The 23,847-nt window shown below is 37.1% G+C and overlaps 1 protein-coding gene across 1 annotated transcript in view; it reads left to right on the top strand.

Annotated features, from left to right (window-relative positions):
• The window catches only part of LOC134801516 (IQ motif and SEC7 domain-containing protein 1), a 266,858-nt gene that overhangs the window by 30,267 nt on the left and 212,744 nt on the right, over positions 1-23,847 (top strand). The window contains exon 2 of the mRNA XM_063774128.1: positions 3,276-3,298. The gene's annotated coding sequence lies outside the window, so the exon portion shown is untranslated. The remainder of the gene's footprint in view (positions 1-3,275; positions 3,299-23,847) is intronic.

Here is a 23,847-nt window from a genome sequence, read left to right as displayed (position 1 = left end):
GTACGAATTGAAAGTGGCTCGTCGCCTTATAATTAGGGTTTATAATATTTTATAAAAGTGCTACTGTTATAAACATCGTACACAACAATTTTGTTGTGTCGCTGTAGTCTTGGTTCAGCATCCGTATTCCGTATGGGATATCTCGTTTTTAGAAGCGAGTTTTGTGTAATAATTAGGTTGAGTGTGCATCTGTTCGTGATCCCGTTTATAATTGTTAGTATTGTTACGCCACCCCCTATACCAAATTACAAACCAGTTCAGCCGTTTTGGCATGATTGAGGAACCTTCAAATATTTAAAACCTTTACATTTATAATATTGTTAGTACTCTATATCCTGGAAAAGTCCTTTTAGCGCAAATAAGCGTCAAGGGCAGTAAGGTCCCTTTCATTTAATATTTCATCATTTAGCTAGCTGATGTAATTACTATTGTTTACTAGATCCGGTAATGTCATGCATTATGAACTCGCTTGTATCATGCTCCACACATGTTGAACTCTGAATATGAATATTATGTTATTACTCGTTTGGTTCGATAAAAATGATCCTTTGAGTACAGGTAGATCAGTTGATTTATAGTTTGATATAAGTATATCAATTACTCATAACAGTTATTGTCTGACTCGTGTCCAATGTTTTCTGTCATTGATTTTTAAATGTCAACAAACAGCGCTATGTATAAGTATTAAGTACTGATATCTTACTTTTCTCGTTCAAAATTTCCAACAAAACCAATTACTCCGGTGTAGAACAACTTTGAAACCATTCTCAAAATCACACAAAAACTAATGAGAGAACTTTACCAATTGGCACAATAACAAATAGTGCTGGTAATTGTTTCTGGCAGACGGTTTTTATCTCTTAAATTATGCAAAACCTGATCTAACTTAGTGCATGGAAGGGTGGGACTATTGTACTGTGAATGCGAGAATAACTTGAGTTTATTAACATACCTATGTCCTTTTATATTGTTATTTGCCTTTTGGTCATGTTTGGATCTCTGAATTCTTCGACTTCTTCTCATCAACTGCAGTTAAATGTAGCTTTTTATCTTATGTAGGTTTTTTATTGGACTTAAATCAAATTGACAGTGATCTTGAAGTTTACATCATGTTCAAAATTGGCACGACATACTCTATTGTAGCAGGACCAAGTTAGCCTTTCCACGGCTAAGATTTTTTTACACGTTATTTGTAACTTAGTGTCCCCTTATATTCATATGTCGTTTTTTTACTAATCATGGTACCGTTACTACATACACCACGGTTTCAAGTATTTACTCGACTACTCCAATTAAATTCGAGAGTCCAAAATATTCGCCGCTCTATCGATCCAAGCAATGCACTCCCTGCATTGCTTGCAGTAATTTATTGAAATGTCTTTCCGCCCCATTTAAAATGAACTTTATTTCCCATTACGCAGCGTTTCTTTTGCCGTTACCCTCTTTATTTTAGGGGACAGCAAGGGGTTTGGCCCCACGTGTTACATGCATTATTGCGTGATCTGTATTTTTTTCGTCTGCTTGGTTGCATTCAACTTGTTCTGCTACTATTGTTTTGTCTATTGTTCTTCATTCAACTTGTTTGGATACGATCGTTTCGATTATAGTTTCTAAATTAGATCCTGTTAAATCCATTGCAGCATCAAGATATTGATCTTTATGTTGTTCGTTTAGCATCTGCTTTTAATTTTGGGATTATGTCGAAAGGATGATTATAGATAATATAATATACGGTTTATGTGCATTATTTAAAACGGTTTTATGGTTTGGATATGTAAGTATGTGTTATTTTAAGCAACCTCGTAAAAGTGTAGTATCAACTACAGCTTCAGAGGTATATATTTCATTATAAATTAAAACTTTCGCGCATTTGTTATGACGCAGTTAAACATCCTGCATTAGGCTGACTCGACCCGTTGCCGCAGCGAACGTGTAAATAAATAATTAGTAGTATCACTATGCAATTTCAACAAATTTAGCATAGATTTTGTTATGCGTTTCGTTTGATATTCATTTTTATCCGTTTTAAATAATTGCAAACCAAATCCTGAAGTGTTTATAATTTTTATGCTACACACTTACAAGTTTACATTTATAATGACCCTTCTAGTTTCCAATGTTCACGTGACAATCATCTGCAACTCTCAGGTCAACTAGATTAAGCTGACTTGCAGTGTTCAGAACTCAATTAAGCTGTGCAAACTTTTGACAGATTCAGTTGGGATTTAAATGGGATTGGTTAAGTCTAATGTCATGTAACTTGTTTCCTCCTAGTCAACAAGAACAATTATATTGACAAAACTCGCAATCAAGACTCCTTATTCAATCACAATACTAAGATCAAATGTCATAAATTTGTAATGTAAAAGTAAAAAAGCTGGAATCTTTAGTTTTGCTGCATTAACTTCAATATAGCAAATGCAATGAAATGAAAGCATTTATTTCGGATACAAATACATCCATAATTATATTAGTAATAACTTATATTAGGTGTGTTAGTAGAAAGTATAATTATAATTACAATTGACATGCAAGGACATCCAGTGAGCGAGGATAGGGCTGTCCACCTGCTCAGCGATCACCTTCAGGAGAGTGTTAATGTGTGTGCAAAACTAAAGGCTTTTGTCATTGTTCGTTCAGCAGCCTTTTTTAGGGTTCCGTACCCAAAGGGTAAAACGGGACCCTATTACTAAGACTTCGCTGTCCGTCCGTCCGTCCGTCCGTCCGTCCGTCCGTCCGTCCGTCTGTCACCAGGCTGTATCTCACGAACCGTGATAGTAGTTGAAATTTTCACAGATGATGTATTTCTGTTGCCGCTATAACAACAAATACTAAAAACAGAATAAAATAAAGATTTAAATGGGGCTCCCATACAACAAACGTGATTTTTGACCAAAGTTAAGCAACGTCGGGAGTGGTCAGTATTTGGATGGGTGACCGTTTTTTTTTTGCTTTTTTTTTTGTTTTTTTTTTGCATTATGGTACGGAACCCTTCGTGCGCGAGTCCGACTCGCACTTGCCCGGTTTTTTTACATTTGGTAGTCTTGGTGTACCTACTCTATAACTTAACTTGCAACCTTGGCTCAGCTAACCAAAATAAATCTTGGGCCCCGACTAGAGTGCACGAATTTCCTTGGATGGGATTTGTAATTTTATCAATTTTTCACCCGCTTTCAACGGTCGTTTCGGCTTTTCACGTAAAGTGTATGCGATGATGATGATTATAACTTGGAAGCTTTTTCGCAAAACGTTAATAATTGTACGCTTTGTTACAGGAAATGCAGTTGGTGTTTTCTGGGTAAGTTTATATTATAACATCTGGGAGACCGAGCTTTGCTCGGAAAACATATAAAAACTCAAAAATGCACGTTTTACCAGAGATAAGACTTAGCTAGATCGATTTTCGCCCCCGAAAACCCCCATCCATGTAGCAAATTTCACCGAAATCGTTAGAGCCGTTTCCGAGATGATTAAAGGTATAAGATAATAACACATTATTAGTAAGGTAAAAGACTTTTCGAAATTCTTTATTATCTACATATTCAAATAATAGGTAACATTAAATCCCAGCACAAGTATTTTAAGCTGCAATTAAAATCTCATTGAAATCAAAGCTTAAGAGAATACTTCTAATTACAATCTCGTACCTTTTAATCTTTAAAATGTTTTCGCTACAGTTTCCTTTGAAATTTTAAGACAGTCTTGTCAGGAATTTTAGATAAACAAGGTACGAACAAACCATCGCGTGGTTTGAAGCCTTCAAAATTTAAAGGATACTTTTTCTTCTTGACAACTTTACTATTTCGTAAAGATTTGAAATTCAAAGTTTTCTGAATTCAGAAATAAATATTTAACTGAAACATGAAATTTCCAGCATTAATACCTACTTACCTAATGCTGTTTTTTGAAATGCACTGAAAATGTTAGGAAGCCACTTTTTTGTATTTGTCAAGTCATATATAAATAAGTAAGCCTAGAGTATCCACTCCAAAATGTAGATAAAAACTCATTTATAATAAGTTAGAAGCAAACTTTGCAAAAATATTTACCCATAATAAGATTTAAGCTTAATCCTTAAGTAGCCATTTACTACTACCAAAGACATATGTAACTTCGTATAAGACGAATAAAGTCTAAGGAAAAAACGTGCCTCAGAATTCAAGCAAAAGTCATTCTCGAATAGATGGCGCACACACCTTTAGCCTATCCTCGGCTAGATGGCGTGACGACACCGTTTCATATTTAACAATTTTAACACATAGATATCAGTGAATGAACATGGATCAAAAAGATATTTAAATAATAAAATCATTTATCCATATATATACATTTTTTGATAACTTTATACGTTTTCATTTTCAGTTTTAGTCGTGTGTCGATAGATGGCAGTAAATTTGCAGTGACTACAAAATTTACAATGACAGGACCCCTCTATACTATCTATTCTTTTTGCTACTACCATACCATCCATGCGACTTATTATTTATAAGTAAGGATGGCTTAAGTAAGGATATACTTGATACACTTATGTGCTGAATAACCGTCCTATTAAAAAAAAACATGTAGATTAGTCTAGCATAATTTATAATGTAATTTCATATTATGAGAATAAATATCTAAATCTATTTTTAACACATTCAGCTTTTTGTTGTAAAATCGGTAAGTAAATAGATTTAATTATTATATTTTTCTTCATTTTCAACTAAGTAAACTTTTTTCGCCTGAGACATATTCCTTTAAAACGTTATCAAAACTCACGTTATCACTTCTCCTATCGAACTATACTTATAAAATACTATTACAATAAGCCTATTGATGGTTAAACTTTTTTTAAGCTCCTGCCATTTTCTAGTCCATTGAGCCTGAACGGCTCTTGACTAGGAAGTCGACGGCTCTTATAAAAACACTAACACTAGACTAGATACTGCGGGCGATTTATTGTGAAACTTTAGCTAGATTTTGTTTTTGTCTAAACTGGAAGTAGGAAGCTACTATTATTATGAGGTTCATTGTTTTTTTGTGAGATGATACAAAAAATGTTTTTTATCGTTTGAGATGTAAACTTTAGCTTTATTTATTTATTATTGGTCGATTTATAAATTTACATCTGGATGGCGAGATACACCGAAGTGCGACTGTGGAGCACCTGGACAGTCCATTTACCACATTGTCTTGGAGTTCCCAAAAAGAAAGTACACAGGAGATCCTCTGGACTTAGGTAGGTACTTAAGCTAAGCGAAAACGCAGCCTATTGGGTGAAGAATCTAGATATTAAAGTTGGGTCTATATTAATTCGCATAACGTAATACTCCTAATTCAAATTGGCATAACATAGATTACGCATATCTGAGTACGCATAATGTTAATGCGCATAACGTATATTGTCATAACGATGACTAAGGATAAATTTAATAAGCATAACGTTACTTTGCATAATTATTAAATGGTATAAATATAAAAGGAAGATAACAGATTATTACGTCACCAAAAAGCGGTATTTGGAAGCAATTGCAGCCAATTTCAATTTAAATTTAGTTTGGATGGTTTTTCCATCCTACAGATTTATAGGTATAGGTTCTATTTACCAGTTAGAGGTACTGATAAATGTAATTTTGATTGTATATATTACTTTATTTATTTAATAGATCGGAGGAGTTAATCGGGATGTGAATGTGTGAAAGGATGTGAATTTATGTATTATCGGGCTGTTATAAAAAAATACCTAACATCGAAGGCTAAGGCCTTCTGAACCTAACATAACCGAGTTGGTTAAGTTGGTTTTGCCCTGATCCATTTAAGTTATAAAATGATGCTAATTCATTTTATGACAGTTAAAGTTATAGTTAATAATGTTATGCATATTTAAATTATGCGGTGTCATTATTATGTGCAATAAGTGTTATGCTTTTTTATTATTATGCCTGTTCAATGTTATGAACAATTATTTTATGCCAAATCAGTTATGCGAATTCATATTATGACAATTAATGTTAGGTGTATTAAGGGGCACCCATTAAAGTTAGTTACATTAAGTGTTAATGTAACTGACATTTAGCATTAGACTTCTTAATGCAGATTGTAGACGTATGAGTACTCGAGTAGTATAGGATTTGCTGATATTTTCACCATCGGCTCAACGATATAGCAAAGTAAGACTATATGCGCATCACGCCCCTTATCAGTGTATCAATTCGAACCAAGAAGAGTTTTATAAGCCCTGCCATTAAATCTCAGTCTAACTGAAAAAAATACAGTCTGTTAAAAATGGGGTCTAGGCAAAAAGGTTGCCGAGGCAACATCCGACAAAAAGAATGCCTCTAACAAAGCTAAGGGGGTCGTCACACTGCTGCGCAGCTCGCAGCGGCGTCCGTTGATGCGTTTTTTAACTTTGTATGTAGAATCTTGATTTTGTATAGAAAAATCGCATTGTACGACACTCTGGCTCCGCCTCGACGCGCGGAGGAGCAAGACGCACGACGACTCGCGCGCACGGACGGAGACGCGGTGCGTGTTGTAGGGTATGTCACACCGAGCTCCGCAGTGCCGTACGGATTTTAGTGCAAAAAGGACGTAGGCGCAATAGATATCGACGTCGATAAGTTTTAAAATTTTTCAACGTGTTGCCTTAAATCTTGGTAATCTCTAGCAAAAGACCCATTTATAGGTCTGGTTTGTCAATAGGGATGTACCCAGTGTCTTCTGCGTTTTATGACTCGATTGTACAAAAACCAAACTGAAAGTATCACCGCAGCATTATGAATAAGTTCCGTTTCCATTTTATCGACAAATAGGAACTGTCTTCTCCTTAACGTTCGAATGTGAAATGAACGCGAGACGGAAGTAACGCGGGACGTCGCGCATCGCAGCTCCGGACGGAGATGCGGAGAAAACTCGGACGTTGGTGCGTTGTCTCTGCGTGCGAGTCCGTTACTCGCATGCGGAGACACGGCGGCAGTGTGACAACCACCTAACTCCAATCCCCTCTGGTGGGCTAATGAAATCCAGCGTATCAAACAATGTGTAGCAATTAACGGGCCCACAATTGATGGTCTCAGTGATTTTGAGGCCAAAGCAAGATTAACGACAGTTTAAGTGGTTAACAAGAAGTTCATTCCTAACGTAAAACAGTAAGTTCGACTACGGGTAACATGAAGAGTTCGTATTCTATCTAGAAAAAAATAGTCTGTTAGTTTTGGAACAACGTTTGAAATGTTATTATGTTTTTAATAAGTTAGAAAAGTAAGTAGGTACTTTTAAATAACACCAACCAAAGGTACCTAGATAAAATTGATATTAACAGTAACTGTCGCGCTAAAATCGCCGACCAAAGCATTGCTTGCCTCAAAAAAATGAAACTAACTAATATTGCGTACTAAAAAGTTGTGTTACAAAAGTACGTAGGAGGAGTATCACTTTAAGAACCCCCATGGTCAACTGGCCCCGTATGAATCTTGTTTATTTGAAATAAATGTCTTGAATTTCATAATTGGTTGCGTCCGTCTATGCAGAAGGGGATAGGTAGTAGTGTAGTATTATTGCATTAATGGAATCTCCGATGATGTGGTGGAGACATCGTTGATATAATTGAGGAGGGATTCCAAATTAATGGCTTATAATAGTTAGAATTACGCAGAGAACCGAGACAAATTGTCCGTATAACATCGTTCCCATTGGCTTACCTATTAATATCAGAAGTAGCAGATTCTGTACCAAAACTTCGGCTTTAAGCACAAAGCCAAAATTTTTGCTTTAAATTTTGATTAAATTCAAAGCAAGTTTATGTTAAAAGTTTGCTCGATAAAGTTCATGCTTCTGTTATCTTTGTTACCAAAGATAATAAACCTGTTGTTGAGGTACAATGTTAGCACTTTAACACTTTAACTTCTAAAGTTAAATTTCACGGATATAAGTTTGTCTATGAACTCTTAGGAAAATGGTGAGAAATTTTTAAATAAAAGTAACATGCAATTGAATGAAAATGTTCCGTGTAATAGAACATTTCTTTTGTTACTCTCTAATTTGGGAAATATTGTATTGTATACCCAAATTGAAGCGTAAATTTTTTTCGACTTCCATTACGTATAAATTTTGTTTGATCTTAATTCCAACTAATTTGCATAACGTTGGCACAAGCAAAATAATTAAATAGCTTTCACAAGGTAATTCTTCAATTATACACCCACGAAACTCAAACACCTCCATAATTACTCCCCTGAGGCTGAATACCTACCCTAGGGCTACCTAATCTACCTATATCTATATATTGGTATCGCAAAATGTATTAATAGGTATGAAACGACCCTTCACTATGAGTCATGCATCATGCTTTAACTTAGGGGGATGTAAGGAAGTGAAGTTTTTAGGTTTTATCGACTGAATTTTGATTTGATTTCAATGTCTGCCATGCATTACTCGCTTACGAAGAAGAGGATAATGGGTATAGAGTCTGTGCGGAAAGAGAAGAGTCGTGAAATGTATGGGCACCAATACATTCTGTGACTCTTCTCTTTCTGCACAGACTCTAGTGTGGGTTTTGTTTTTTCCAATGTAACAGAAACCGCTGAAGTCCAGCGGTTCACTGATTTTAGTTATCAGCAAAAAAATAAACCTTGTTCAATAAACGCTGAATTTCCTTAATAAATACTTTGTCGGCAATTGTTTGAACAGACCTAAGCACTGCCACAAAAGTTTCCAAGTCGAATACTTTTACCAATTTTCTGCACAGTCTGCGTTTTTCTGGTTAAAAAGGACGCCTGGGACCATTTTATATATGCTTGTAACCTGTGATAGTACTATATATGCATCTGAGTACAAATATATTTGCTGGTAAAAATCTGCCAGTCTAATTGTTCTACATATAGTGACATATATATCTCTTTCCGTTAAGCCATTATAAAACGTTAAGTTTATTACAGATTTTTGACGATCTGCTAAATTTGATACTGCATGTTTTAATTACTGGTTAAAGAGTTTTATAGTTACCTTTCCACTGCGGCGGAGATGTGCGGAGAAGAGGGGAGACGTGCGGGAGTCAACCAATAGCATTGGTTGTAATTGTAAATGTTGTAATCCACATCTCTTCTCAACTCCGCTGGATTAAAGCCTATGAAACGGCCCAGAATCAAGCGTTAAACGGAAATGCGAAAAATGAGAGTTCATTACAGTCGTTAAATTTATAAAACGGGCGTCGTTTAGAAACAATGGGTTTTTAGTCACGCCTTACAAACTGTAAAGCAGCAAGTTGGGAATACAATCGTTATGTAGTAACACAACTCCCTATGCACTAAAACTTGATTGTACAATGTACAAAATGAGGTATACAGTGTACAAAAGCATATCCGGGAAAGCACAAGACTTCGCAAGCACAAGCACACATTGCTGAGATTCAAACCCTCTCAGATAGAGGTATAAACTAGCATTGAAGCCAATTCTGTTTTATCTTTTGATAAGATTTTGGTTTTATGTTCATACCACTTTGAGTCATATCATCAGGAATCTCACGCGCACCAATAAGTTCGAGCAAGACGCCTTATAAGATAGCTCCGTTGCATTTTGTGAGGAACAATCAGTGTTAACGGCTTTCGCTTATAGTGCAACGATGCTCGCTGACTCCAGGTTGTACCAAAATGAACACCTTAATTATTATATTATAGAAACAGGATCGGCCCCAAAGATACGCGAGATGACGTCATCGCCAGACGTGTGGAACCCCAAACTCAATGTAATTAAATTCAATTAGTGGTGAAAATACGTGTAGGGACGTGTATGGGGAGAATAATGAGTTAACTGGAAGCAATACCATTGTAGAAGAGATAATTAGATAGACAACAAATATTGTCCCGGTAAACTTTCGCCTAAAATCGAATTTGTGGGAGTTACGATAATTTGATTTGAACATTATACTCTCATCACATGTGTACATTAATCAGTGTACATGTGTATGTATAGTTTGTTTGTTTACATCAATATGTGAATGTAGATTTAACATAGTCATCATCATCATAACCATCTAATCGCCCTAGACACTCGTTTCATAATACAAGAGGGCTTACAGCGGAAATTGCGAAGGATATCACACACACCACGGTCATCATTCGACTTTTTCTTCGCCTAAAGTCATACAAAAGAATTGAGAACTGACTGAGTGACTGACTGAACTGATTTCAACAATGACTGTATAAGATGTGTGTCTATGCCTCTCCTATGACTTATGAAACCTCTTTCTCTAACACCTATCTCATGTTTCGTAAAAGTAGCATCGTCTTTTACTACTTACAACAGTTACAACTTCCTATAACCACATGAAACGCATTACTTCCTTTTCCGACATTCGGTTAAATAGTCGCTAAGGCTCACGAATAGGGAATTCGTTTCCTCAATTACTACAGCACCTGTACACAATATTGGCAATATCCCTTGCTCGTCATTTCGATTATTCAAATGCTTTTTATGTTCAGAGGGAGTGAGGGTAGGTCGGGGTCTTTGACAAATAGCCTACAGACCTTGCGTTCCCTTTGACAAACGCACCCGAATTGATAAGCCAGTGTGATATGACCCTTAGATCCTTAACAATTATGCGTAATCGTAAAATGCTTTTATACTGGTCCTAACTCTGCCCTTGGAATTCGTCTAGGGGCTTTATATGAGCTTGGCGTGTCGAAACTGTGGGGGTCGTGACTTGTAGCCCGAGTATGTGGATTTTACTTGTAAAGGGACTTTATTGATATTACTTCGTTGTATTATTAGATGGGTCGGCTACCTGGGCTGTGCGGGGTAATCAAGTTGCGATAAACGTGGCCGAAGTGTGGTCGTGACATTTTCTATATCAGCAAATAGTATTTCTTAGCCTTAGTCTTTCTTAGCTAAAGCAGTCAGGAACCTTTTGACAAATTCGGCCGCGCTCAGCTTTTGAGCCCCTAATAGAATTTGAATAATAATAGGTAATAGTAATAGGGTAATAGTAGTGGCACACATAAGAAAGAGGTGGCGCTAATATTTGTCCATGTTGCCGTACTTGCGTATGGTGTGAATGACGCACAAGCACTTGTTGTGTTACGCGTTGGAAGAGCGACATTCAACATAGGCTTTAATTAGTGGACTTTTCTTTTTTAATAAATCATACTAAAGATTACCACTCTACCCTACTACCTGTTCCAATACATTTTTATCAAGCTCGACGTAGTAAATACTTATTACGATGTTTATTCTACCCAACTAAACAATACCAGCTCTGTCGCGTCGTAACCTTCCTGCGTTCACGGCCCTACCTACTTAGGAGTAGACGCTTTTCCATTAACGCGAATCTAATCCACAACAGAATAACGACTTTAAGCGAGTAATTCACAGTTCATTTTTCCTTGTCATTCATCAGCAATCACAGATATTAAGTCGACAAGTGTATTTGAGCTTTATTCGAATGATGTTAAGGTTGGTTATTGTGTTCGTCGTAATGGGAAATTGCTTTAGGTGCGCCCTGCAGCCCCACGTTGGGCGCCACAGCTATGAGGTGTCCTGGGACAATTTATGAACGTTGAATGTTTGTTAACACTTACTTAGTGAAAGGGCTCCTCCGCTAATACAATTTATTTATAAAATATATAGATAATAATAAATAAATACAAGGAAAATTTTGAATGGATGAAATCAATGGATGTTTGTTACTCCTTCACATAAAAACTAGTCTTAACGTTAGCCTTAACGACTTGTTCGAAATTGGATAGTATATGTGAATATGTCACAAGTGACTATAGGTAATAAATATTTTGCCTTAATTCATTAACATGAGGAGAAAAATTGCATTTGAATAACCTCGACCGTCCTCTAACAATAAAATTGCTGACAAAAGCTAGGCTATATTAGTATCTATATTTCAGGAAAACTCTAGTATTTCAAAACCAATTTCACTGCTTAGATAAGAAATCAAAGAAATGATATCAATATTTGGTAAACCAATTGGTTTATCTCTAGAAATAAACAGTTTATTGTTCTTTGAATACACGTGTTCAGGGCTACCTACGCAATAGACTGAATAGGCTACGCAACGATCTTTCATGTTCATTTCACAGACTCACAATACACCCTTTTTGAATCCATAAGGTCTTGGCTGTATTTTACTTAATTGTTTTTGGGAATTTTTAGATTGTATTTTTTTTTTATGTTTTATTACTTTTTATTTTTAATGTATTATTGTTTAAACTCTGACGATCTTTTTGTGAATTCATCATACTTTGTGACATTTGTAAAATGTATGTAATTTTCAATAAGAAATAAATTAATTTAATCTTATCTACGCCTCATACGCCATAAGAAGTGTTTATTATTTTTATTAATGCATTATGTATGTAGACAACATCAAAGGCAATGAAGGCAGCGAACCCTTCCGTCCCTCTCAAATATGACGGGCATTCTTTAACACTTTGAACGCTATCTAAAGCTAAACAGACTGTTAACATTTCTTTGGATATTTATTTTTATTATAGCTTTTTCAATAAACGGCAAACTGGTTTAATTTTTGTCTTCGTATTATTTGTAGGATTCGAAGTACGCAAAATAAACTGTTTGATTACATTTTGTAGGTTCTGATTCATAATAAAAAATTTTTCATTCATCGTTTTCAGTATTTTGCGGTCTTTCCCCGTTAATACTGTTTATTTCTTACCATCTCGTACTCTGTCTACAGTATAATTGCGTAGGTCCATATATAAGCTCATAATATGAAAAACCTCTGACTTTGGTGGTCGTTATCGAAATATATGTGAGAATATGATGAGATAAAGCATTAGGAAAGATGAGTGTTGTTCTTATTGTACTCGTATCATATGATACTACACTAGTATGAAAAATATGCTATTTCCAATTTTCCACAACGGTTTGACGTAACATCGGGAAACAGGACGGGGCAATTAGGGCCAGCGTTATCGTCACGTTCGCCATTTTAATTGATGTTTGTTATCGTGCTATTTTCACTTTTTTACATATGTACATTGTACATATGTCAAACATTATGTGTTTTATACCACATTGGTGACATATAGGTGCACAATATTGCGCATATATAGCTATAGTTCGCCTAAGACAAGCGGTTAGCCAAACCTTACGACGGACGAATGCAACTTTAGGGTTGTAACTAATTCTTTAAAAACCTTTGCACTCGTTTTTATGAACCCCGTTCCAGTCCTTGATATAACCTCGACAAGGAGTTCACATCACAGCCTGCTCAATCGGCAGGCAGTAATGCCGCAGATTGTTTTGTCTGGCTGACGCGCTCAGGGACGTTCATGGGGTTCCCCAAAAACCAGTTTAAAATGTTTTAAAAGAAGCTGTAACGCTTGACGGGTGTCTGTCAAGGGCTCATAGGGTACGGTAAACAGCTTACCACAAGACGGGCCGAACATTAGTTTTTTACCAACGAAGTATATAAACAATCTTTTCAGTACCTATCCAGGAAAAATTTAGCTTCGAGAAAGTTTCTTCCTTACGGTCTTTTAAACTTAAATCGGAACGGGATCTCAGTCAATAGAATTGCAAGGCTGCGAATGACACTTTAAGCTAAAAGTATTTCACATTGCGACATTTTTCTCCAATCGTTTTCCGATATGCTGTTCCCTATTTTGTGATGGAAATCTGTTTTAGCATATTTGCTATTTACTGATACGATCGAGTGTGATGGCTATATTGTTTCACCGCTTGTATGGAATGATTACTGATTAGCTGCGTTCGGATTTATCAAACCGCACTTTAGTTAATGAAAACCATATTTGAGAATTGTTAATAGTTAATAGCAATGAGTGAGAGTTGATATCTATGACCATCGTATTGATATGTTTTGCAGCAAAAACAGGAAGTTTTGGTTTCAATGGTTTCATTTTCTAGTTATTGTTACGGATATGTTTTATGAATGTAAACTCGATGTGAAAACCCATGGCCCGATTTCTACTGAGTTTAAAATGTCAGCAAAAAAGTGTGACAACGATGATCCTAGGATGGGATGGGACGCATCACACTGTGATGAGAAAGAAATAGTTTATTCGTAAGAAATTAATCTAAAAGCAACCTTCTTAGCACTAATGGAATTCTAAATGCTTCCGTCACTTAAAAATACATGCAGTTGGCAAACGCAGCTCTAAAGGAGCGTCTAACGCGAAATACATTAGTTATCTTAGCAGTACGGTCAGAAAATCGACATCTTCCCTTTCAAAGTTAAATGCATCTTTCGCTGGGGTTCATTAGTGGTGTCCGGTGAACTGGAAACTCTTTTTTTGTCACTTGAGATTTAATATCAGACGGCGCCATTTTGAAGTGATCACTTTTGTCCTTAACCATCTGCAATTCCTCCGTTCATTTAAAGTCGTTAACCGAGAATCGAACCTTGCGGGATCCGGAGATTTTATACGCCACATCGGCCTGTAAACGTGTAATCCCAACTTAACGGTGTATAAAAACAACTGATCTATTTTTGTTAGCACCGTATGCTACGCCGTTCTGCGGCTCGATGACCCATATACGGAGACAGAGTTCGCTTCATATTGATTTTTTCCTGACCGCGTGTTAAGCTTTTTAATGAACAGTTTGATACTGAACTGTATTAATTTCTGCTTTTCATAAAGTATTACGCGTAAGTGGATTTTTACAGCGAATGCGCGCTTGAAAACTGGGTTTTAATATAAGAGGGTAGTTCAAACAGAAAATTAAAACTGTAGTGCTAGTAACATTTGGTAAATATGTTTGTTGGCTTTTATCGGCACTTGTACGTACGGTACGATTAAATTATTACTTTTAAGTATGATAGCTTTAGCTTTGAAAAGCTTGATCGTGATTGTTTTAAACAAATTTATAACGAATTCGAACGAGGCATGTGCCCATGCACAGCAGTGGGCCGTATATAGGCTGAATTATTATTACATAACAAACTCAACACAATACATAGTCTTTACTGAAAATTGGTTTTGAAAAAACGGAACGAAATTAAAATGAAACAAATATTTCTTTTCATATTTTCCGTACAGTGTCGCGCCCATAAAACAATAAAGATTCAATTAGTCTGACCCCGGGGTAATCCAGTCCAATTGAAAGCGTCCACGCACAGCGCATACTAGTTTACGTACGTCCCGACAACAACGGTGTGATTGAGAGATTGCACCATACTGACATTAATTTTTATTGATGAGTTTGTCGCAATTTTATTGAGCCATTCACTGCAGCCTATGTGCATTTGCATTTGCATGTTTTAAATTTGTCATTCGATAATTGTCAATCATAATTTTGAAACTTTTTGCTGTGAACTGAAATACCTAGATAGAGTCAAATACTCTACGAAAGAAAAAGTGATCAAGCCCTCCAGTGGTACTCCTCCTCGAGTCCAAAAATGGATCGAACCAGCGTCTTCTTCATTCGCGGCAGACGCCAAAAACCAATCAAAATATTTAATAAGATAATGTGAAGTGTTTAAATTTGAAAGCACATACTATTTCTTATTGTATATCCTAAAATACAGACGCCAAAATGTGTCCCTTGACTTTCATTTCCCTGCAAAATTATTGCCAAGGGTGCTTATTAACATTATAACGTATCATATCACTTTATGTAAGATTATCCCCTATTTATAACTCTTTGATGGTCATTAGACGCGAGGCGAGCACATAAATGTCAACCCTTGTCCTGCGTACATTTATAATGGTCGTCCTTCATAATATTCCTAGGCGACATATGTATAATATGTATATAGTTTAAGGAATTTAGTGGAAATGGAACGGCGTTTACTATTTCCCTTCTGAACGTTGAAGCCCGGATTCTGTGTAGACAGAACGGAATCAGAATCAGGGATGTTGCGAATATTCGCATCCGCATACGCGGAACATCCGCATTATTTTCAACATCCGCATCTGCATCCGCATAAAATCGATGCGGAGCACATGCGATGTCGACCAAGTCGGTAACAGGAACGTCTTAGCGGCGGCGTAAGTGCTAGTGTAATTTCGTCATTATATATAACGAAATCGTCTAGATCCCGAAAAGTCGGCCAAGTTACTGTTTATTAAATAAAACGCACCTATATTGTTGCTCAAATACTAAACGTTTAATTTTTTTTAATAAACATTAATAAAAATGTAATATTTGACGTTTTTTAAGTACCAAATCTTGACTTCCGCATCCACGGATGTGAGGCTTTAAAATAAATATCCGCATCCGCGGACGTCAAAAAATCTGCATCCGCAACATCCCTGATCACAATGGTGGGGAATAGGGGAAATAACACAATTTACCTTTTGATAAGTATCGATCATAAGGTTGTTAAGGAAGTTCACTTCACACAGTTCGTGTTCATCTTCAATCGTCTGCACAAATCAACAGTTTAGGCGTTAAAAAATACCTACCTGCAATAATATGTTACTCTTCGAAGGCTGCAAAAATATGTGACACGCTCTTATGGCTCTACAAATAAGATGTTGCCAGATATTTTTGCAGCCTTCGTTGTGTAACATATTGCAGGTATCTGTACAGCAAGCTGCATAATTGCATAGGCTCATTATGAATGGAATTCATTCATAAAGTGGCCATGCACTTTTGTAACGTGTACAATTTTCTTAGAACGACTCATAATTGTTACAATGTATACGAATTTGCAATAAAGCCTACGCAAAATCTAAGGAATGTTAAGGAATATATATACAAATCTGCGAATGGTGCAAAACATTGTTCAAACTCTACCACATAACAGTATCCAACGTGAATATTATTCAAATTACTCGTGGTAACCATGAATGAAACCAAATACGATACTATCATCAATAGACTGACTTCCATAGATACCGCATATCTAATAGACCACAATCTGTTTCGTTGCAATACATTGTATTCATATTCATATTAATTTTATTGGTAGTGTTCAATTACATGTCAACATTAAGATATAAAAATTACATAGTTATTATTAGAGCGTCTTACAATTATGTACTAGAGAATAACTCCCTATGGTCGTAGAACGCCTGCTCGAGAAGCATTTTTTGAGTTTCTTTTTGAATATAGGTGCACTTGGTGCAGCAGTAATGTCAGCCGGTAGGTGGTTGAGAACCTTACAGGCCAGTGGCCACTTATAGGCCAGTGTATAGGCAGATATTTATCGATACTAATCTTATATAAATCTGATTAAATTGATTTTAATTCTTAGTGAAACGATACTACCCAATTGAGTTTCGCATTATTTAAAAGCTATAGTCTGTCAAGCCATTTCCGTCAGTAAAAAAAGCGGCAAATTAAAAAATGTAGGCGTGAAGGGTAAATCATGCCATAGAAAATTTGAATTTCGCGCCTTTTTCTACTGACAAAGTTGATTGACTGGCTATATTACCATAATCTTTAAATTAACACCTTCTTTGTTAACAAAAATAACTTGCCATAGAAAATTTGAATTTCGCGCCTTTTTCTACTGACAAAGTTGATTGACTGGCTATATTACCATAATCTTAAATTATCGCCTTCTTTGTTAACAAAAATAACTATTTTTGAGTTATAACTATAAATCAATGACTTCGAAACGAAAAACGACAAAAATAGTGTCGTATTATGCTCGCTTACATCACAAAAACTTGTGTGATGGCTGATAACAATATTTCACTACATAGACTCCTCAAACATTTCGCCAACGTCTAATTTCACTCTAACTGTATGTGCTCCATCTAGTGAGCGAGTAATGTACAATCATCCCACGTTTACAAAGTAGTTTGCATCAGAAGCCATCATGTCAAAGACTTATGATGTAATGGGTGTAGGCGGGCACTTGGTCAATAAACTGTGGGTTGAGCCGCTCCTATATTACGTTCACTTGTTTTATGCTCATCATCCTCTGTTTGTTTGTCTGTTTTCTACTTCGTTTTTTTTAGCATTAGAAATTATATCGGCCACTTATACTGTAATATTCTCAAGTATAGGTTTTGGATGAGAATTTATTTGCAAAGATTTTCCAGTACAAAGCTCATGTCAGCTCTTATCAATAAACCTATCGTAAGATTAACAATATTCTATCGCATAAGGTGCTTGCTTCGTACATTTGTGGAGTTTTTTCTACGTAAAAAATTCGAACTTCATTAAAATTTTAGAAAGTATTTGGGCTACTATTGCCATTTCAAAACGTTTCATGTTGCTTTGTTAGGGCTTATTTATGTAGACGATGCGGGAATTCACATGCGAGTTTCATTACATTGCGGGTTTTGATTGGTCTGTTGAATTCGACGTAACCAACAGTCCGCAATGTAACTAAAATGGCATGCGAGTTCGCGCGCCGACTAAATCAGCCCTATCTGTTAGAGAGAGTGTGTGATTTGTTATTGCATAAGTACTTCTGGCTTTTAGAAGACCAGAGTACATTTTATTGTCCTTGAAATACGTTTTTTAAATAGACTTTCATTCAGCTTCAACTCATACGTTTGCAAATATATTCTACCTGGGAGACCGTAGTGCACCAAACTATAAATAGTCAAATACCTACTTTGCTACTCACGCCGTATACATTTTCAAGCTTGTCCGTATACTCATTGTATAATGAAATCTCATTGTCGCATTTATTTGGAAATATAGAGAAGCGCGAACTAATTCTTTAGCAGTTCGCATATCAAATTGAATGTAAGAACCAATATTTCATACAAAAAGAAACACATTTTTCAATGTAATTTCAGTGAATAAATTGGTTAAAGTTAAAAGTCAATCAGCAGTCAATATTCATAAACTGGATGCAAAGTGAAGCCCGTCTTATTTCTGGATAAATTTATAATGAATCGATTTTGGAACTTGGTAAAGATCCTTAACTGAAGAATAAGGAAGTTTTTATCTCAGAAAGTTTCAGTTCCTTAGAGATCAACCCGATACAGTTCTAAACTTTATAGAACAGCAAATCGGCAAAGATAGACCTTCGATCGAGATACGAGGCAAGCTAAGTTCAAGAAAACCGGCCAAGTGCGAGTCGGACTCGCGCACGAAGAGTTCCGTACCATTACGCAAAAAAACGGCAAAAAAATCACGTTTGTTGTATGCATGGGACATAGACTAGGAATCCTCTAGACTGAGTTTAGAGCAATTATTTCATGCAACCGATGATGCCAAAAATGCGGGGGTGCGCGGGACGAGGTGAGCGAAGTCCCGTGCCGTGATTGGTCCGTTCAAAGACACGGACGTCACACAAAGACACTTTCGACTCGAACATGGAGTAAAATTACCGTATGCGTGGCAGAGGGGGTAGCGCGACTATGCTAAGTCTGGAGGATGTTTTGTCTGTGGCATGGGAGCCCCACTTAAATATTTATTATATTCTGTTTTTGGTATTTATTTGTTGTTATAGCGGCAACAGAAATATATCATCTGTGAAAATTTCAACTGTCTAGCTATCACAATTCATGAGATACAGCCTGGTGACAGACAGACGGACAGTGGAGTCTTAGTACGTACCTACCTACGCAGCAGCAGTGTGTTACAGAAACCGTTTAGAGCTACTTTTAACCTCTTCATAACTCAAAAACCATTTGATAAACACTTGAAAGGTTTATTTATTTCTTCCCTTTGGACAAATTGGCAATTGGCAAGTTCGCTTTTGTACAAATGATATTTGTGTGTTTTTTCATGTTTTACGTTTCTTTTTGTACAGTAAAGTGTTTTACTACTTCAGCTCAAACGGTTTTTTATATACCTATCAAGACCTAAAATAGGCATTTTCATCTTGGACTTCATATACACTCGGCGTCACGGAAATCGCACACCCACGGATTTTTGTTTCAAGCCGTTATAAACCTTATGTTGTTGAAGGTAAAGTATGAGTGTGTGGGATCATTTTAAAGAGAATTTAACCCTTCATTTAAAAACAATGCAATAGTTACTAAAGAGTAAAAAAAAGGCACCTTTTTTAATAAGAAATAAAAATCGTATATTCATGCAAAAAAATCAACAAATTAAAACACAATAAAATCAACAAATATCGGAATACAAATGCCTAAAACTAAACTTAAAACCTAGTGTTGCCTCCTCTGGCCTTAATGACTGCCTCCATGCGAGCCTTCATGGACCTCACGAGAGACACGACGTATTCTTGAGGAATAGCATCCCACTCTTCAATGACGGCATCTCGAAGCTGTTCCAGGGTCGCAGGTGCAGGATTACGTGACCGCACCTTCCGTTTTAGCTGATCCCAAAGGTGCTCTATGGGATTCAGGTCCGGACTCCTTGCTGGCCACTGCATGACGGTGATCCCAACCTGATCAAGGTAGTCCCGAACAATCAACGCTGTGTGGGAGCGGGCGTTATCCTGCATGAATGTGAATCCAGGACCGACAAATTCGGCGTATGGAACCACATGGTCCTCCAGGATCTCTGTGATGTACCGATGAGCAGTCATGGATCCCTGGCCTCGACCACCACCAGTGCGGGAAACACAAACGAGCTCGGTTTTGCCGGCGAGGGAAATGCCACCCCAGAACATGCAGGATCCTCCTCCGTATCCGACGGTTTCTTCAAGACAGGCCTGTGAATAACGTTCCCCTTGCCTCCTGTACACTTTTCTGCGCCTATCGTTGCAGAACAGGCACACCCTGGTCTCATCGGAGAAGAGGACAGCCTTCCATTGGTCGACCGTCCAATCCTTGTGTTCGCGAGCAAACTCACGTCTGACTCGCCGATGCTCTGCCGTCAATTTGGGACCCGTAGCCGCTCTATGGGGCATGATCTTCTTCTCCCGCAACCTTCTTCTTACTGTAGAGACACTCACCACCGTTCTCCGAACTGCTTGCAGCTGCTGCTGCAGCTGGACAGCGTTGGAGAAACGGTTCCGCAAAGACGTCGACACAATAAAGCGGTCGTCTCTTTCGGAAGTGCAGCGTTGTCCTCCGGATCCAGGCTTCCTGGTGAAGCTTCTAGTCCTCTGGAATCGATGAACTGCTCGGAGAACTCGGAAACGGCTTATGTTGAGTTGCCGAGCAACCGCAGACTGCGTCATTCCTGATTCCACCAGGGCTACTGCTTGAGCTGCTTCTGCTTCCGTGGTATCCATTTTCTTGGGGTGTTTTCTTTCTCCAGCTGTTCCGGTGTGACCTCTGTGAACTCTGGATACCGAATGACCCATATTCCACTTTTACCCCCCCTTTTAAACCTATCCAAGGTAACGCAACTAGCGACCCTTACAACGCGTATTGTAGGTGTTCTTTCAGAACGCCGTAATTTCGTGATTATTATTATTTTTCCCAAAAATGCTTTACTCATGTTTTAATGCTTATTAATTGTGCTTTTAAATGATGTATATATTGTGAGGGTATAATACATATGATAAGAGCTATATTCGCTTAAAACAAAAATCGGTGGGTGTGCGATTTCCGTGACGCCGAGTGTAGTTATATATTTGTAGTTAGGTATATCTCGGAAATCTTGCTCAAAAAGGCTTATAAGTAGGTACTTCTAAGCCTTTTTGTACCTTATTACAACATCCAGATTAATGAGTCAAACGCGTCCGAAGTCACGGGTTGAAGCTTGTTATAATTATAAGTAATAGAACCGCTCCAGACAAAAAATAATTATGACATTCATGACCATATACGAGTCCTATTAAAATAATAAGCATCTACAAAAACATTAGCCACTCACCTTCGTCTTTTACTTTCCAAGACCTCCTGGCTAATACTACTGAATAATTAGTTAAATTAATCCATAGATACCTTTGTATTTACAAAAAGTACATTATATTTTTCACGTGTTAAAAAAATTGTTGTTATATTTCGCCAGCATATTTTGACTTTTTATTTCGCCAGCATATTTTGAAACGAAACAATTTTCACTGACATTTCAACCAATCACAGGCGGATATTTTAACGGCACATCAATACCACACACGAAGCCCTTTTCCCTTTCGTAATACCGCAAAAGTCAGGTCAATCAAAACAAGTATCGATCTCGTCATTCAAGTCTTTTGTTTGTAAATAAACCTTCACTCACTTATCAACAAGACTAAGCAATACTGTGATATGTTGTCACTTGTCAGGTACCGCCTTGTCAGTCTATCACCTGATGTTTGGCAGATTGACACGCCTATCCCATTTCGTTAAACAATAATGTGGTATAAGCCATTGATCGCTATAGCTTATACACCCTTTTGAAACAGTGCTATGGCGCGGCGCACGCGCCTCGGATGTACGTCCGGAAAGCGGTAAATGACCCATTACGTGTCAGCTGTTCGTGTATTCTGTTCTGATATGGTTCGGATTGGTTGGGCGAGTCGAGTTGGGCGCCAACGCCAATGTAAAATCGAGATCTGTAACAACTGTTCGTAGTTAGAGGGCTTATTAATACTGGTCCGTTGTCTTCTCGTCTGGTTTGTGTTTGGTGAGCTATTACATTAATACATTTGGTGGTGTTCGATTTAATGACATCAATTGACTTTATTGAATCAAATGGTTGTTGGAAAGCTTGACCATGTTTGGGGTATGTAGTTGAGATATTGGATTTGATAATAGTATGATTTTTTTCATTGGATCTATTGGTTGGATCTGTAGAGAATGTAGAGCATTTAAGTAGGTATTTCAATTACCTTGTTTTTACCGTATTTCCTGTTAAGTATGTACACATCAGGAGAACCACAGACCACAGAGACCCCGGGAACTTGAATATCTTAGTAGAACGGTTCTACCTTCAAGGACTTATTGTTAAGTACACCTAGCTGCTTTTTTTTTGTTTTTGAATCATTCGCTATGGAAGCTTTTAACTCCAGTGAGGTCACATATGGTTAAGCTATCGAGCCCGGTACCTACATATTAGCCAGCCGAAAAGAACCTCGAAGTGTTTAAAATTCAATATTGAAGTTAAAGAAACATTACTTCGAAAGATTAAAGGGAGCGTTCAAGTATTACGTAACGCAATTTTTGGACATTTTTGACCCCCCCTCCCCCCATGTAACGCGCCGTAACGTTTTTCTGTAACAACCCCCCCCCCTTGTAAAACGTTACGTAACCATCAAGTGACCAGTTTTTTACCTAAAGGCCACAATTATGTGGCGTAAAGTACCGGAAAGTCGCTAAAATACCTTTGTTATTGTTTTAATAGCGTTAATATTATTAATTAGCATTTAATATGTCTAAAATTTTGAGAAAAATCACGTTTTAAAAAATGCGTGAGAGAATATCTCTACGCGACCGTTCTGAAGGGTTAATAAACAATGTTAGGTAACGCGTAGTTCAAACCCAAGTTACTTGTACAACAAGAGATCAAAGTTTGATATTTCTTCGAGTGCTTATTTTGAGTCCCGTGCAAGCGAAAGATTCTATAATAGATTCACGAGCGTAGCGAGTGAATCTAATTTAGAATCTTGAGCGTAGTAAGGGATTCAAAAGCGCACGAGATGTAAATAACTTTGATCTCGTATAGTACACAAAAATTTTCACCCTAAGCAGTGAGAACATACCTAGAGGGACAGAGATAATAGAACCCAAGGATATCGAACTTGTATTAGACCCCGCATGTTGAAATGACATTTGACTATAAAGGTCACTTGAATGTCATTTTGTCTCACTCAGTGAGCAAGATCGCATTTTGCTCACTGAGTGAGACAAAATGACTCAGTGAGCAAAATCGCATTTTGCTCACTGTTTTTAAGAAGCAAAGTACCCTTGTTCGATCTGCTGAGGTGAAAATTCTATTGCATAAGTATTGAACAACCAATTTAGCTAGGACCCTAAATGGCGCAACAAGCCAACGGAGCGTGATGGTACATATCAGCAGCACATTGGATGGAGCACAACCGTGGCAGACCAGTATAATACGCCAGTTTTCATCACGAAACCCGAAATAAAACTGCACGTTTAATGCTAAAAAAACGAAGTATTA

Source organism: Cydia splendana, chromosome 22, assembly GCF_910591565.1.
Source record: "Cydia splendana chromosome 22, ilCydSple1.2, whole genome shotgun sequence".
NCBI lineage: Eukaryota > Metazoa > Arthropoda > Insecta > Lepidoptera > Tortricidae > Cydia > Cydia splendana.
The sequence above is the reverse complement of the archived record's forward strand: the minus strand, read 5'-3'. Positions and strand labels throughout refer to the sequence as shown.